This window comes from Octodon degus, unplaced genomic scaffold (genome assembly GCF_000260255.1).
Source record: "Octodon degus isolate 3935 unplaced genomic scaffold, OctDeg1.0 scaffold00025, whole genome shotgun sequence".
Lineage (NCBI taxonomy): Eukaryota > Metazoa > Chordata > Mammalia > Rodentia > Octodontidae > Octodon > Octodon degus.
This window is the reverse complement of record NW_004524601.1, coordinates 11921798-11937315: the sequence shown is the minus strand read 5'-3', so window position 1 is coordinate 11937315 and position 15518 is coordinate 11921798. Positions and strand designations below refer to the sequence as shown.

The following is a 15518-nucleotide window of genomic DNA, read 5'->3' as shown; positions in this document are numbered from 1 at the left end:
AGATGTTCTGCTCCTGGACTATCTGGGTGGTTCTATCCTCTACACTCTCTGCAGGGATTGCAGCTGCAGGGTTTCACCCCAGGCCTGTATACCAGGCCTGAACTGAGCCTGGAGGGGACAAGGTGGAGTAGGGGTGAGAGGGAGCTCTCCCACACACTCACCGTGCCTGGGCTAGGACTGGATCTGGGGGTTCTTGGAACTCTGCAGAAATTCCTACCCTGTGTGCGGGGTGTGTATGGGGTACTATGGATTGATGGGGGCGTCCCAAGCAGGTAGAAGAGGGTTTCACCCACACTGCGCCTGAGCTGGAACCAGTAGTAGGTCCAGCAGGTGCAGGGTAGCCCAAAGCTCTCCCACACACTCACCGGGCCTGGGCTAGGACTGGGGATGGGGATTCCCTGAACATGGCAGAAATTCCTACTGGGTGGGCGGGGTGGAGGAGGTCCTGTGGATTGGTGGGGGAGTGTCCCAAGGGGGTGGAAAAGGGTCTCACCCATGCTGCACCTGGGCTGGGACCAGTAGTAGGTCCTGCCGGCACAGTGTAGCTGGAAGCTCTCCCACACACTCATCGGGCCTGGGCTAGGACTGGGTCTTTAGGTACATATAAATAGCTAAGTTTTTGAGATATATTTAATGATGTTAAAATAATATTTACATGGTTTAAAAGTTAAGATTGCTAATTCTTACATGGTATTTCATATAAAGAAAATTACACATTTTATTTACCTTATTCAAATACTAATTGAGTTTGAGACCATCTGTTGAAATTTGTTATTTTAATTAAAGCACGAAGCACAAACATTGATATCCATTTCTAATCAAAAAACATTAAGTAATTTATACATTATAAGTGATCTGTACAGCATCTTTACCGTGGGAAATTCACTTAATTACATTCTTTTGGCTTCTAAGAGAATTTTCATTTTGGGAAGAGAAGAAACGCTTTCTCTTGATATTTTTAAAATTATACTAACATAATTATGAAGAGTCAGTTATAAAGAAATACTGAAAGATCTGCCAATTAAAATTTTCTTTGTGGATAAATTTAATATTTTAAGTTGGATTTGGATGATAAGTATATAAAATATGCAAGTATGTATTTTAAAGTATTTGTAAGCCATCTCGCTCTCTTTCAGTAGCTTCCTGTGAGATTCCGTGTGGCAGACATTGCGCTCCCTGTTGGAGCACAAGATAGATGTACTTCCTGATAATTATTTAGGCTCCAGAGACATACATGCTGTACGGTGCTACGAACGATAGATAAATGGTGCTGTAATTGCATTCAGCAGTTCCAGAAAGAAAACACAGTGTTCTGATTTGCATCGAGATGTCCCCAAAGAACCCCAGCATCTCAGAGCTGGGGCTTGGGAAGGTGGCACTGGTGGGTGCTGGGGTCGGCTTGGAAGAAGTAGGTCTTTGGAGACGGGACCCAGAAATGCGCGTCTTTCCCCAGCGCCTCCCTCTACACTCTTGGTTCCCTGGATGCTGTGAGCTCAGCAGCCTTTCTGCCACCGTGCCCCTCTGCACCCTCTGCTGAGCTGTCCTGCCGTGGAGCCAGCCAACCGTGGACTAAGATGTGCGCCAAAGAAACTCCTCCTTCTTTAGGTTGCGAGATTGGCTCTGGCGTCTTAGTGTTGCAGAAAGTGACCGAAATACACTGATAAAAGTTGTTATAGACTGTCTGATGGGGCTTTGAATGTTTGTCCAGTTGTGCATTCTTCATGCATCTGCGTTATGCAAAATCAAAGCCTTTATTTAGACTTTGTTCAAATAAAATATTCATGTTTTATTGTCCTGCATACACATGGTGCCTTTTTAGTTACAGACAGAACAAGGTGAATTGCTAAAAAAAAAAAATCAGCAATTTACTCTTAGCTTTTGCTGTTTCCCCCCCACCCCCACCCCCCAGGGAAGGGACTACAGGGTGTTTAGGTTCTCACTACTAGATTAGACTCATAGTGGTCTACCTGTTTACAGCCTCCCAAGAGCTGGGATTACAGGTGTGCGCCACCACACCCAGTCTCAGTCGCTGTCTCAGCGCAACCCCAGGGAGGGGCCGGCACAGCAGCACAGGATCGAACCTTTGCTTGCAGGTGCTTTAATCCAATGAGCTACTTGGCTGCCCCTAGCTTTTGCTTTTGTAAAAAAAAAAAAAAAAAAAAAAAAAAAAAAAAAGAGACAGTAAACCTAAAATAGTTTGTTGTTTATCTACTATTAGAAGACGTTCCTGGTCCCTGTAACGTTAATACTTATTACAAGAGTGTAGAAAACTGGCCCTGTGAGATGTAACTTACACTGGTGAACTAGGGCTTGATCGAGAGATATATTGAAGTCATCACTGCAGAGAGGAAAAATCAGTAAGTAAATAAAGCAGGGAAAAGACTAGAGACAGCTAACTGGCAGTTTTATGTTTGTTCATAATTTTGTGACTGCAGTTACTTTAAAAATATCTTGATGAAGAAAACTTGTTGACATTTTGAAACACGACTTGAACTTCTTGATGTTGGAAAATTTTGTCTCCCCTGGGCAATATGCTCCACAGTCTCTTCATCGCATATTCTCTTTGATTGACGTCCCGCCGTTTGTCCCTCCGTGCTTGACTGATGATTCTACCTTGCTCAGGCTTAGATTCTCAGGTCCTGATTTTGTAAACTGGTTCAGTCATGACTACCAAAAGCATGTTCTGGAAAAATAACTTCCCTTTTATCCTGGACAAAGTGGTGTCACTTTTATTCCAAACTGCTAATAATTTTCAGGAAGCGAGACCTTCAATCACAGCCCACACAGTCTATATTTACTTCCCACAGCTTTTAAAGATCGCCAATTAGCCAGCATCAATGATTTCATGTTTTCTTTTAAAGTTAATTTCTCAAGCAATTGCAATTTTCTCTACTAGCTGAGAACTAGCAAAAGCATTCCAAGTTTTTATCACACTTGTTGGCATCACGTCTTGGATGCAGTGTGTAGAGGAAAATCCTTTGGCAGTAAGAGCTGCTTTCACCTGTGAAATTTTTATTCTGACTTCTTAAAAGGAAGATTGGCTTAATTGTTACTGAAGGGGCAAAGCTTCTATTTTTTGAATGGATCAGGATGTACACAAGGTTTGATTCCTTTATGTTGGCAGCATTCTTGTCTGGTGAGATGTTGGAGGGGCAATTGAGTGGAAAGCATTTGGCTATTGCTTTTGGAAAGACAGCAAGGCATGCAGCACATAACTGCATGTGGAGCGGGAAGAACAGACCACCTTGGGGAATTTTTATTGTGAAAAGCATACACACACACACACACACACACACACACACACACGCTTTTCTGGCTTTAAAAATTGAAAAATAAGTAGTCCAAATAATATTTTTGATTTTAATATATCACAATAGTTTAATTACTAAATAATTGAGGACTATAATCATTCAGTGGAATTGTGGGCTACAAATCCTGTTTTTATGATGTATAAACCTTAAAATTTAATTATTGTCTCCAATAGGAGAGCAATTGAAAGCTCTTTAGCTTTCTAAAATGTCACTGCAATGTGTAAGTTTGAGCAGATGACAGTTACAGATACCTTGACCATCAGGTATTAAATGTCAGATACTTCTTGCAGCACTGAAAATGTTTTTCTGGGTAAATTTCTGTGGTAGGAAACAGGTGTCTTCATCTGTGTCATGTATTCACCTGCTGTGTTCCCAACATCCATCTAATCATTTTCAAGACACGTTGATGCCTATTTCTGACCTTGGTCCACTTAAATTAGAGTCTCAGGGATTGGGAAAGTCGCTCAGCAAGGTGAAGATCTAGGAAAATGACTCATGTTAAAATGCTAAAGCAAGTATTACATTGTGTTGAGTCTCAGCAGGCTTACATGGTTAGAACCAGGTAGCTGAGGAGAGAGAAGGGACATAGGCAGGCTCACGTAGGGCTGGTGGGTACCTGTGTGTGCAGAAATCATCAGATGTTTTGTGCACGGGATGGAAATAATGTGATTTCATTTGCATAGAAAGATCATCTAACTTGAATATCATCAGAGAAGGCATCCTCAGATGTTATATATTTGATGTTTATTTGGATTTGTCAGATAATCACACCTAAAATATATCCACGCGGTTCCCCTTTTTATGGATTAATTTATGAGAACAAACTGTAATGGAGAAAATTGATACTTATTTATGCAGCTCTTAATAATTTGATTTAGAAAGCAGTTTAGTGCTCACCATGTCTTTGATGTAAATGGTGATAATTATGTTATTCTAATCAAAAGAAGGCACAATTCTTTTAAGAAAATACACATGCCATTTACATTCACTAAAACTTTTAACTGAAGTGGATGTTGAATACAATCCGGTTCCATCAGGATTGCTAGCCTTCCAAATTTAATTTTATTTCCTTCTTAATCACATAGTGCTCTCTGTAAATGTTGGCATCTATTGTCAACTTCACTTCTAAAAATAAAAATTGCTTCATGGAGTCTTGATGAACCAAATTCAGTACGCCTATGACTAATTGTCCTTTCCTACATTTCAGTCAAGAGTTCAGTTATTTTAATTGATTCATTTTCTGGGAATAAATTGCTAATGGTAAAACCACATGTATCTTACCGCTGTCCTGCTAGCATTGTGAACTAAACTGGAGAATTTCCGTGAAAATTTTTTTTTCTTGGTGAAAGAAAATAAGGAATAATGTTATGCTCTTGGAATTTTAGAATGCATATCAATGTACTAAAAATACGTGAAGTGCTACAGCAGAAATTGTTTAAATGTTTCATCCAGGCGTTTTGCAAACACATTTGAGTACGTGCATAGTGGTACTATGCTTGTTACATTTTGTAGAACTCATGTTTCTCAGAATTTAAGTTCCACATACGGCACTGACTTTCATTTCCGCAGGTGGTGATGTTAACAATGCCTTACTCACCCGCTCATGTTTATAAGCAAGAGCAGCAGACTTAAAGGTTCTTCTTGATGCCGAACACATGTGAGGTTTATGCCTCTATAAATGGCAACAGGACTTGCTGAGGAACCCTTGAATGGTTTGCTGCTTGCTCTTCTGAAGCCTTACTTTTATATTCCCTGGTGACTACCGGCGTTTTTACAGGAGATTACGGCAGTGTCTGTAGTTTCACGTGCAGACATGAAGGGGTACTTGCTGTCACCTCTATCTTCCTTTGGTATGTGACTTCGAAGGCTGGCAGCCAATCCTGGTCCAGGGACTAGAACGCCTTTCGGTCTTCTAGTGCACATAGTGGCTTTTCTAGTGCAACAAATAATTAACGGTTTTGGAGAATTATTGCTTATTTCCTACAAGTAAAAGAGAATAGAATATAGAAAACAATAAATATACCTAACAGTAGGTGACTTCTATCTAATTAAAAAGAAAGCATGGGTGATAAAGATAAGTGGCTTGAACAACTAAGTGATTTGAAAGCCTTTCTTCTCTTGATTTGTAAAATGCTCTGGGACAGCTTGTTAAAAATCCCTTTCCCAGTTTAGAATATCTTTTTCATTAGCAGCATTGTCTGATTTTTCATCTAGGAAACATTATTTTGACAGTTTTATTTGTAAGAATTTGGAATTATTACATTTAATTGCCTTTGGTACCTTAAAGCGTTCAGTTTTATACCTTTAGATCATTGTCTTTTTCTTTCACATTTTTAGTGTGCAGATGACAATACAGGATACGTGTGGATTTGTGTATGCTGCTGAACAACTTGGTGGTCCCTGAGAAAAATTGAGTGTGGTGGGTGAGAACTGTTGAAAGAAATGGATACACATCAAAGTGTACTAGACAAGAATTAGAATTTAAGAAAATTCTGTAGAGGTGTAAAATTCATCCTGAAAATTTCAAGGGCCTTTTGAAGAATCATTAATCGGTCCTGGTGGCAGAGTCAAGATATTCATTTATGAGTGACTATTGAGCCAGGAATGGGGAAAGTTACAGGGAAAGAGAACTTTTCCAGTGCTCCAGCCCAGGGTGTCGAATCTGATGGTAGGAATGGAGGAGATCCAATAGATTCTAGCTTTAAAAAAATCTTCAAGGTATGGTGATGAAATATAGAGTTGAGTGAAAAGAAAAGTTTTTGGGAGTTGACAGCAAGTTCAAGGTGAGAGACACCAAGAGAAGCAGCGATGGTGGTCATGGAGATAATGACTTATTTGAATGTCTTTAATTTGTGGCAGCTTTGGGAGCTGACCAGTGGCCTGATCTCTCCTAATCATACTTCCCATATTTGTGTTATCTTGAAGTTTGTTGAATATAACAGGCCTAAGATTGAAACTTTTTTAAAAATGTATTTAAAAACAATCTTCAATTTCCATGTAGAGGACTCAATGTGCACTGCTACTATGGTGTTATCTGTCTTCTTTAGAGCTGCCTTACCTCCCTGTGCCCTGATCAGGAGAATCATTTTTTTATAATTGATGAAACAAGCCAGTCCTTATTGATGCCTTCTTGGTTATCCTACTTCCTGTGCTCAAGCAATGGTAGCTCTTTCGTAAAGCAATACCAGAAAACTCCCTGTTGCCTGCATATGTTGGAATTTACATTTCTGTTGTTTGGTGGGACAGCCACTAAAATCTTGGCTGAGCCTCTGGAGTTTCTCTCAAGGTTAGTGCAGGGGTACCTGTGGAGAGAGTCCTAGCAGAAAGTGAAAGCTTTTCATTGCAAGCAGTATATTCAACTTAATGCAAGGCTTTCAGCATCCACATTAGAGTTCTAATGAAATCTAGCTAATTTGGAGAGCTCTAGCTAGCTTCAGGCTAGACTTAGGAGCTATAAGGTAGATTGTGACACAGAAAGAGAACAGTTGTGGCACACAGCCACATTATCCTTTTGATATAGGGGAATGAAACTCCCAACCTGAAAGATACCTGTGATGAATTTGTGTTCTTTAAAACCAAAGAATGGATTTCAGGAACAAATGGAGATTAAGGGCAGAATATACTTATTGGGGGGAAAGAAATCTCCTGCCCGAGAGAGGAACGGAAGGGGGACCCGAGCAGGTTGCCCCTGAACCTGCCATCTCTAGGGATTTTTGTAGAGCAAAACCATGAGGTGAGGCAGGTCCAAAGGAGAAAGCATGAGGATGCACATATGAGGCAGAACAAAACTATGGCCAACTTCTCAGGTTCCAAGCACAACTGCTCAGGTAAAATTGATTAAATCCAGGACGAAATGGGGAAGCGAGTCACATAGTAAACAGGCATGAATATAGAACAGGAGTTTATCCAGTAGCCGGTAGCACTTGGATTAGTGACTCTTCCTGGCTTCCTCAAGGTGATGATCAATCGCAGATACTTATCTTTAGGGAGGTCAGCACTTGTTCCATCTTTGTTCTTTAAGTCTGGCCCATAGTAGGTGTGTCTGACTCGCTCACAGTTGCAAGGTATCTTTTCTTCTGTGTCTTCTTGAGCCCTATCTGACTGCCTTTAATATTTCTACCTAATTTAGCTGCCTGCGACACTTCCACCTTCCTCTGTTTCTCTGGGGGAGAGAATGCTGAGTATACAACCCATGAAAGTTTGTGGGTTTTTTCAAGGGCGAGGATTAGAATTCCATTGTGCTGTTGTCCATAATTTGTATTGATATGCCACAATACAGACCATTTGATTGACAAACATTTTACACACACACATTCGTGTTTCACGTCAATTAATTTCTATATTGCTTTTTTAATTTTTGAAACAGTTTCACTAGTGCACCATTACACCAGACTTCACATCTTTTCATTTTGATCTCCGCATCTAGACTGTTCAGATAATTGATGGAGGGCTTTAGCTTGTGATTCAAGTTTGAAAAAAGTAGCTGGGACAAGGTTTCAAAAATTACTGTGGACAGCACCTTCGCCATGGTTTAATTAGCATAAAACTTATTAGGAATGTTTGCTTGGCCAAAGAAGTGCTTGTAATGGTAGGCAGCTGGCTAAAAATGTGTCCAGGAACCTCTGTCTCATCAACTTTGTGCTGATCTGAACGTAAAAATATATTTCCTTGTCTTCCGTTGGTAAATGATCTGTTCTAGAATTTATTTTCATATCTACTGGGTGGGTTAGTTAATAATCTTGAGGAGATACTATTTTATTTGTCTTGGAGTTGATCTCCCATGCAAGTTATTTTTAAAAGATAAACGACAGGCCAGGGACTTCAGAGAACTCATAGGAACAGATTGTATGACTACTTTTTCCTGCTAAGAAAACTGCACAATATTTGCCTGGGTTACCAAATTTTATTTCTGCCCTTTTTCCATTATAAAATAGACTCGCTGGTCAGATTCTTTATGAGGAGGTATAAAATTCTTGGGCACTGCTAGTATTTACTGAAAGGAAGTTGGTAATTCTTGAATGAATAGTGGTTTAGGTCTTTTTAGAAGTTTGTGGCTAGTGTTATGGGACGTGCAGAGACTGCTTGCTAAGATGAGGCCAAAGAAGCAGCACTTCTCCTGGGAAGTCAGAAGACAATGAAAAGACTGCCATGGGGGCCCTCGGAGACCACTGCAGGAAGAAGCGGGGCAGACCCAGAGAGAACAGAGTCAGAACATTAATTCGATAGGTGAATCCCTTTCCCATGCTGGGGTCAGATCATATGGTGGGGCCTGCAGAGCCAACCTGGCAAAGGAATGATCAAGACCAGCTGTCCATTCTTTCTGCTCTATTGAGTGGTACTCAACAGCTCAGCCTAATTTCTGAGACACTTACAACAGCCAGAGCGATGAAGCAAGCAAAGATGGTGTTGAAGGAGGAGGTACTCAAGGATGGCCCAAGAGATGAGGAGGGCCTGGGTTAGAACTTGAATACTGCACAGTGCTTGGGTTTTAATGAGGAAAAACAAAACAAAACATTTGTACCACAGAAAGCAAAATATGTTTTCTGGAGAAATTGGGGTTCATGATGTATTAAACTTCAAGACAAAAAGCAAGATTATGTTAGCTTTCCTCAGGGCGTCAACTGTGCCTATCCCTGCGTCTCCTTTTTTCCTCACATTTTTATATTTATTTATTTAGTAGTACGTGATTGCTGCACATAACAAACACATTCATCACAGGACTGTGTCTCCTGCTGGAGGATCCTTTACTGCCCCTGAATGTGCCTCTTTTTCTCTCTCTCTCTCATCACCCTTCTCTGCATTTGCAACTCTCTGTTCTCTGTCTGGAATCCACAGGCTGTTGGCTGTGTGCGTGCTTCATCTGTGTCATGGTTTCTATTCAGATGTTTCCCCAAAGTCTGTGCATACAGTTGGGACCTTTGAGAGATGACTGGATGGCACGGTTTATAGCAAGCTTGTTAGGAGGCAGGGGCTGCCCGAAGCAGTGGGTCACTGGAGGCATAAGCGGTAAGGGTTCCTCTTCCTCCCTCCCTCTACCCTTCCCCACTCTCTGCTTCCTGTCTTCCTTGCAGGAGTAGCTCTCCTCTGCCACAAGCCTGTGGCTTGGGGCCAGCAGATTATGGATTAAAATCTCTACAATTTGAGCCAAAATAAACCCTCCTTTTAGTTGTGGTTGTGGGGTTTTGTATCCCAGTAACAAGGAAAGTTAACTAGGGCTGGTGGTGTTGGTACCAGAAATGAGGTGGCCAAAACAGTGGCACAAGACCATGTGGTTCAGCAGCCTTTGGAGCAGACTCATAGAAGGATATTTGAAAGGCCTGGAGATGCTGTCTGGGGAAGCCTACCTAGAGCTTTACAAACCAAGTTTGGTGGCAAATTATACCTGGAACTCAGTTTGCTGCTAGAGATTCAGACTGAAAACCAGACTCAGGAGGTGTGAATTCAGAACAAGGACTCCAGACCGTGTGCATTATGCTCTGACAGAAGGGTTTTTTTCTACATTTTGTTCATGTCCTAAGACTGCAGGAAATGAAGGGCACCAGATCCATCAATCTGTTGGAGAAAATTTCAAGGCAGTTCAGTGTTTGGGCTGTGGCATGGGTACTGCGCATGGCTTTCAGCCAGCCTTATACTGAAAATCAACAACAAACTGCACACCTAAAGCTCCCATAAGGTTGGGCTTTGTAAAGTTGAGTTAAAGAGAGCTTGGCCACTGTTATATTAGCATTTCAAGAACCCAGGTTTTGGGGCAGGACTCATGAAAAATGGCTTAAGGGCATGCCAGGAAAGAGCACAACCCAGCCTTTGGTCTGCAAAAGTGAAAGACTTTGCCTTGAGAGGAGAATCCAGGGCTGCAGTTATAGTTCAGTGTCACAGTGCCTGCCTGGCAAGTGTGAAGTCATGAGTTCAATTCCTGGTTCAGAGAGGGAGAGGGGGAAGAGGGGGAGGGGGAAGGGAAAGGGAGGGGGAGGAGGAAAAGATAGCAAAAGAGCAGGCTGCATAGAGAATTGATTTCACAGAATGCAGTTCACCACACTGTCCGAGAAAAACTACAGGGGTTAAGCAAAGCCAGTTTATGAGAGAAACCATGGGGGCTACAACCACCTGCAGTGCTGCAGGGTGTGGCCGGCCAAGCCATCTGGGGAGCACCTCTTGCCACCACTTTCACCAGTGCTGCATGTGGACCGAACTGACCTACTGTTCACCCTGGGGGCTTTGGTCTTGCTTTGGGCCCATTGGTTTTTATGTTTGTGGAATAAGCCTGTTTACCCCATCTTTTGTAGGTCAGCAGTTTTTATTTTAGTTTAGTTTTGATTTTCACAAGGATTCACAGCTAAGAGTTTGTTTTGAGTCTCACAAGAGACTTTAGCCCTGGACTTTGCTGCAATATTGGAACTGTTAGGAATTTGGCAACTCTTAAGAGATGAACTAAATGCATTTTATGTAAAGAGCTGCAGTTGGATCTTTTGCGAACTGGGGAGAAATGTTGCAGTGTTTGTCTAGGTGTTTCCCCAAAGCCTCCTGTACTTACAGGTTGAGCTTTAGCAGAGGGATTGGATTATGGGGCTCATCACTAACCTGCTGTTGGGCTGTAGGATCTGCTCAGAAGAGGTAGCTAAGGAGGGGTGTGGCCTGGAAGGACTTATCCTTCTTCTGGGCTCTGCCATTCCTTGCTGTCTGCTTCCTGTTCTCCATGCTGTGAGCAGCTCACCTCCTCTGTAACCCTCTGCCTTGCTGCCTCGACTCAGAGCTGCTGACTCTGAACTATACCACCCCCCTCCTTGCTTTAGTTGCAAATATTGAATATTGTGTCCAAGAGATGACAAAAAGAACTAAGACAACCTGCATTGTAGGGCAGATTATTGCTTAAATCCTGTGCTTCTCTCAATCAAGGAAATAGGGTGTGTGCCCTTTGTCTTATTTTTGAGATGATATCTGGGTATTCCTTGACATTAAATGACAGATAGGAGCTCATGTGCTTCTATTTGTGGAGGTGACAAGTGAACAATGGTATCACCTTTTTATCTGTAGTTAAATTTTACTTTCTGAGTTCAGGTAACAGGAACATACATTCTATGAAGGTGGAGGACTGTTTTCCTCACTGTTCTATCACTATTGCAAGGCATACCCATGACATTCAACAGTAGGGGTTAAATGAGTACATTTTAATTATTGGAATGATATTACTTTCAGTTTTGTTGTAGCATTTGTCTGTGTCTTTGTGGACAGGATGACAGAGGAGATGGACAGGTGCTGGGGGTGTTGTCAGCCGCAGGACCCACGGTTGAGTTCCACAGAGGCATCAGACCCAAGGTTAATTTGAGCAGGCTCCAGGCGCTTTGCCTTGAAATAGGTTAGCCCCTGGAGCCCAGGGAAAAGCTAGATGGTTCTTTAGCTTGTGGGTATGGTGCATGAATAGAGAACCAGGAGGCATTCAATATGTAGGCACCCAGGGCTGTAACAGGTGTTCTTTTTGTCGCCTGCCTCCCTCATCCCAGTGAATAGAATTTATTTGTCAAGTTTCAGTTTCTGGAAGGAAGGTGTGACAAAAGTCTGATATCACCCAGGGTAAAAACTAACATACTGAATTAGAAATGTGAGTGTCTGTGTCCCCTTTGTAGGATGGCTGGCTTCAGATGGAGAGAGGCTGTGACCAAGACCACTGTTCTTCCAACATTAGAAAGAGTGACACCGTCAGTGCATGAGAACAGGGAAAGCGATCGGTGACGGGAACCCTTTGAAGCTTTCAGGGGTGACAGATAGCCTGCTGCAGCCCGCCTGCCACCTTCACTGAAAAGGTGGGGAGGGGTGGAGTCCACCGTGGAATCCTGGGACATAGTAAAGCAGGGCTGTTCTGCGTGCATATGCGCAACTGTCAGTCCTTTTGAGTCTTAAGTGTACCTCCTTTCTGTTTTCCGTCTTTCTGTTTTCCATCTCCTCCTCTTCCTCCTCCTCTCCACCTCTGGCTACCCTTACCCCTCCCATGTTCTTCCTCCCAAACAGCAAGCCATACTTCTGTAAGCACAGGAAAATTCTGTAGTTAATGCTTTTATGGTACAAGAAGATAAAATTTAACATATAACTCAGAATAATCTAGGAACAATGTGTGGGGCCTTTTCGAGTTGAGGAAATACGTAAAGATGAGAAAGAATGTTTTCTTCTGCTACACAGGTAGAGCCTAAGAATGCATTTAGAGTCATCTCCAGTGAGCGAGCATTTAGTGTCATCTTGAGTCTTTTCACTAACAGAAAATACAAAAGAAACGGGAAATTGTTGGCATCATTTGTGAAGCAAGAGAAATCACAGTGTATGTTTGTTGTTTTTGCTTTTGAATTAGCTGGAGAAGGACAGCTATCTATACACGAAGAGCATCTTTTCTGCCTTGTTTTCTTAGTTGAACACTATACCTTTTTTAGTGACCTGATGTATAACATCTCAAGATGCGGTTTTCCTCTCCTTTTTGTCTGACTGGTGTAATTGCACTTTCTTTGGATGTGTAATAATTGGCTAAAGTAAGTACAGCATATTTTACGGAGTTGGATGTGGTGAAGTCTTCACTGTTATTCTTGGAAGAGAGGGATGCTGAGTTCTTTTGGTTCAAGGAAGACTCACTTGGATTGCTGCACAAGGCCAAGCCCATGCAGTAGACCGGAGGCCCAGCCAGGGGGCTGGTCTTCACCTGAAGTCAGAGAAGGGACTGCGATTCAGAAACAAAAACCGACCCGTGCAGCTCTTCAGGCAGGTTGTCTCTTTGTCCCTAAGTGCTGGAGCTTCTTTTGTGAGGTCCGGAAGCGATACAGGTCCCTTCTACCTTGCTCTTTCTGTTGCTAAGAGCACTATCTCTTGGATCCTGTCTCACAGGGCTGCTCTGGCAGCTTCTAGTCACACATTGTTATTCTTCATGACTTCTGCTGACTACTAACCTGGATGAGGCATTTTCTTTCTGTGTGCCTTTTGCAGTCTGCTCCAACTAGTAACAGACTGATCCAGTCAGGGCAACTTCTGAGTTCAGGGCCCTCCTAGTTGTTCTGCTGAAACAGAGCTTCTGTTGCCATGGGGAGTGTGTTCCGTGTAAGCTGTAGGGATGTCGGCTTAGCCCGTGGCTCATTCTAGCCTTTTGTGCTCCATGCACCAAGCTGGGGCTGCTGTTGGATGGGTTGACTGGAATGGCAGGTGTTTGCAAGACCCACAACTGGCTGGCTAGAGCTCAGTGAGCAGTCACTGGTGAGTGGAGGCCATGGGTGGAGGACCCGCAGTGTGTAGGCTGGGGACCTGCTCATTCCTGGCCTTCCCCGTGTTTCTGCTTTGAGGAAAGCCACCTGCTAATGAGAAATAACTATTTCCCACACAGTTTTTGATGCTTTCTTTGTATCTTTATTGTTTTATTTTTGCCTCCTCATTTGGTTCACAAATTTCCCTCCCAACTTAATTTTTATTCATTATTTTATGGGTACTTCAACCTGTGGGTGACACTTAAAGATGCATAAACAGCTTTACAAGAAGTTAAACTTACTTGATAATGTTGACATCTATAAGTACTTAAGGTATTTCACTTTTTAAAAGTAATAGAGTTTGCATCTTAGAGTCCTGGCTCTATTTTAAGAAACGTTTTCTGTAGTCTTTGAGTTGTCTCGTGTAACATTCACTAAGCACACAGAATTGGAAGACATGGTTATCTTCCAAATAGTATTTGTGCTACTTCTGCACTTTTGTGTAACTGGTGTGTGTGTGTGTGTGTGTGTGTGTGTGTGTGTGTGTGTGTTTTGTCCTTTGACTTTTTTTTTTTTTTTTGTATTTAGCACAGGGTCTACAGGGTCACAGAGTCTACAGGGTCTCACTACCTAGATCAGACTCATAGTGATCCTCCTATTTACAGCCTCCCAAGAGCTGGGATTATAGGCACATGCCACCATGTCCAGTCTCAAGTTCTTTGAGTTTTGACTGGTGGAACCTATTGCCTATTGGTAAGGTGTTTTTTTTTTTTTTTTTTTTCTCATTTTCTTTTCTCATCCAAATCCTTCTCACACATCTGTTAGACATTTACTGTGTATTAGGTACAGAGAAAGTGATGTAATTTTTTGTCTAATTTGGACAAACAGTAAAGCTGTGGTTGTTGTGCTTGTAACACAGCTGACAGAATGTAAATAGTGTGAATACTACAGCTTTCCTTGTGAGGTATCAACTTCTGTTCATTTGTACAAGCATCTGTTACAGTCTTTCAAACTTTGTAGTGTGTCTATTTTCTGCTGTAGCAGATATTCTTGGCAGGTATTAATAGAAAAATAATAAATGTCATTATTTTAATTGCCAACAATTCATAGCATGGAGTAGTTTTCCTCTAAGACTATATTTTGTCTGTAGTGGGTAAGGAATTTCTTTTTTAGTACTATCAATAAATCATTAAAAGTTCACACCCATGAAAAGTGAAATCAAATGGTCAAATTTCAGCTTGCAAACAAGACAGGCTATCCTCTACTTATCGGAAAGAAGTCAAGTCATATTGTTTGTCTGATTCTACTAATTCATTACTGATTTTGTCTTTGGTAAAAGAAGGAAAATATAGCTGGACATACGGTACAGAGTTGTTCTTGAAATAAGGTGTCACTAGGTCAATGAAAATATGGTGAAGGGAAACAAATTCGTCACCATCAGAGGCTGACTCAGTTTGTACAGTGTAACTTAAAAATTGAGAACTAAATGAGATGCAAGCTATTAACAGATTGCTATTTCGGCACTGTGAAAATCATTCTTGTAACACGTTGCTTGTGTGTTTCCCCTACTCGATAGCAAGCTACGTTTCTGCATCTGTATTCCTAGTTTGCAGTCCAATGTCACCCGTAGGGCAGGTGTTGGGGAAATGTTCATTGCAGGAATACCACTGGGAGAAGATGAGGAAGGAGCAATCCTGATCGTACTGTAATTGATTCTTGTAAGCCACTTGATATAACTTCTTAGTCGTATTTTGTTGAGAGACATAAATTCACTAGTGTAGCTAAGTCATTGATTTGGCTGCACTTCAAACAATGAAGCTGCGAGAGTTTGTCCTTTTATTTGACTTAATAAATAGTTGTAACAAAATATAAAAATGATGTGCTCTGGGCAGTATTGTCCTTATTAACTGTATTCTGTATCATTCTGATTTACCTCTTTTCATGCATAGAAAAGCGATGGCCAGGTTACTCAGTTTTATCTAGAGATGAGTTCTCC

At 41.7% G+C, this 15518-nt stretch overlaps 1 protein-coding gene and 1 long non-coding RNA gene across 2 annotated transcripts in view; one reads left to right on the top strand and one right to left on the bottom strand.

Annotated features, from left to right (window-relative positions):
• Gulp1 (GULP, engulfment adaptor PTB domain containing 1) overlaps window positions 1-15518 on the top strand; it is a 287228-nt gene that overhangs the window by 68093 nt on the left and 203617 nt on the right. The window lies entirely within an intron of this gene.
• Window positions 1519-15518, bottom strand: part of LOC111816033 — a 24556-nt gene continuing 10556 nt past the window's right edge. Inside the window, exons 2-3 of the long non-coding RNA XR_002820576.1 lie at window positions 12920-12922; window positions 1519-1530 (exon numbers count right to left, since the gene is read on the bottom strand). This is a non-coding gene — a long non-coding RNA (uncharacterized LOC111816033). The remainder of the gene's footprint in view (window positions 1531-12919; window positions 12923-15518) is intronic.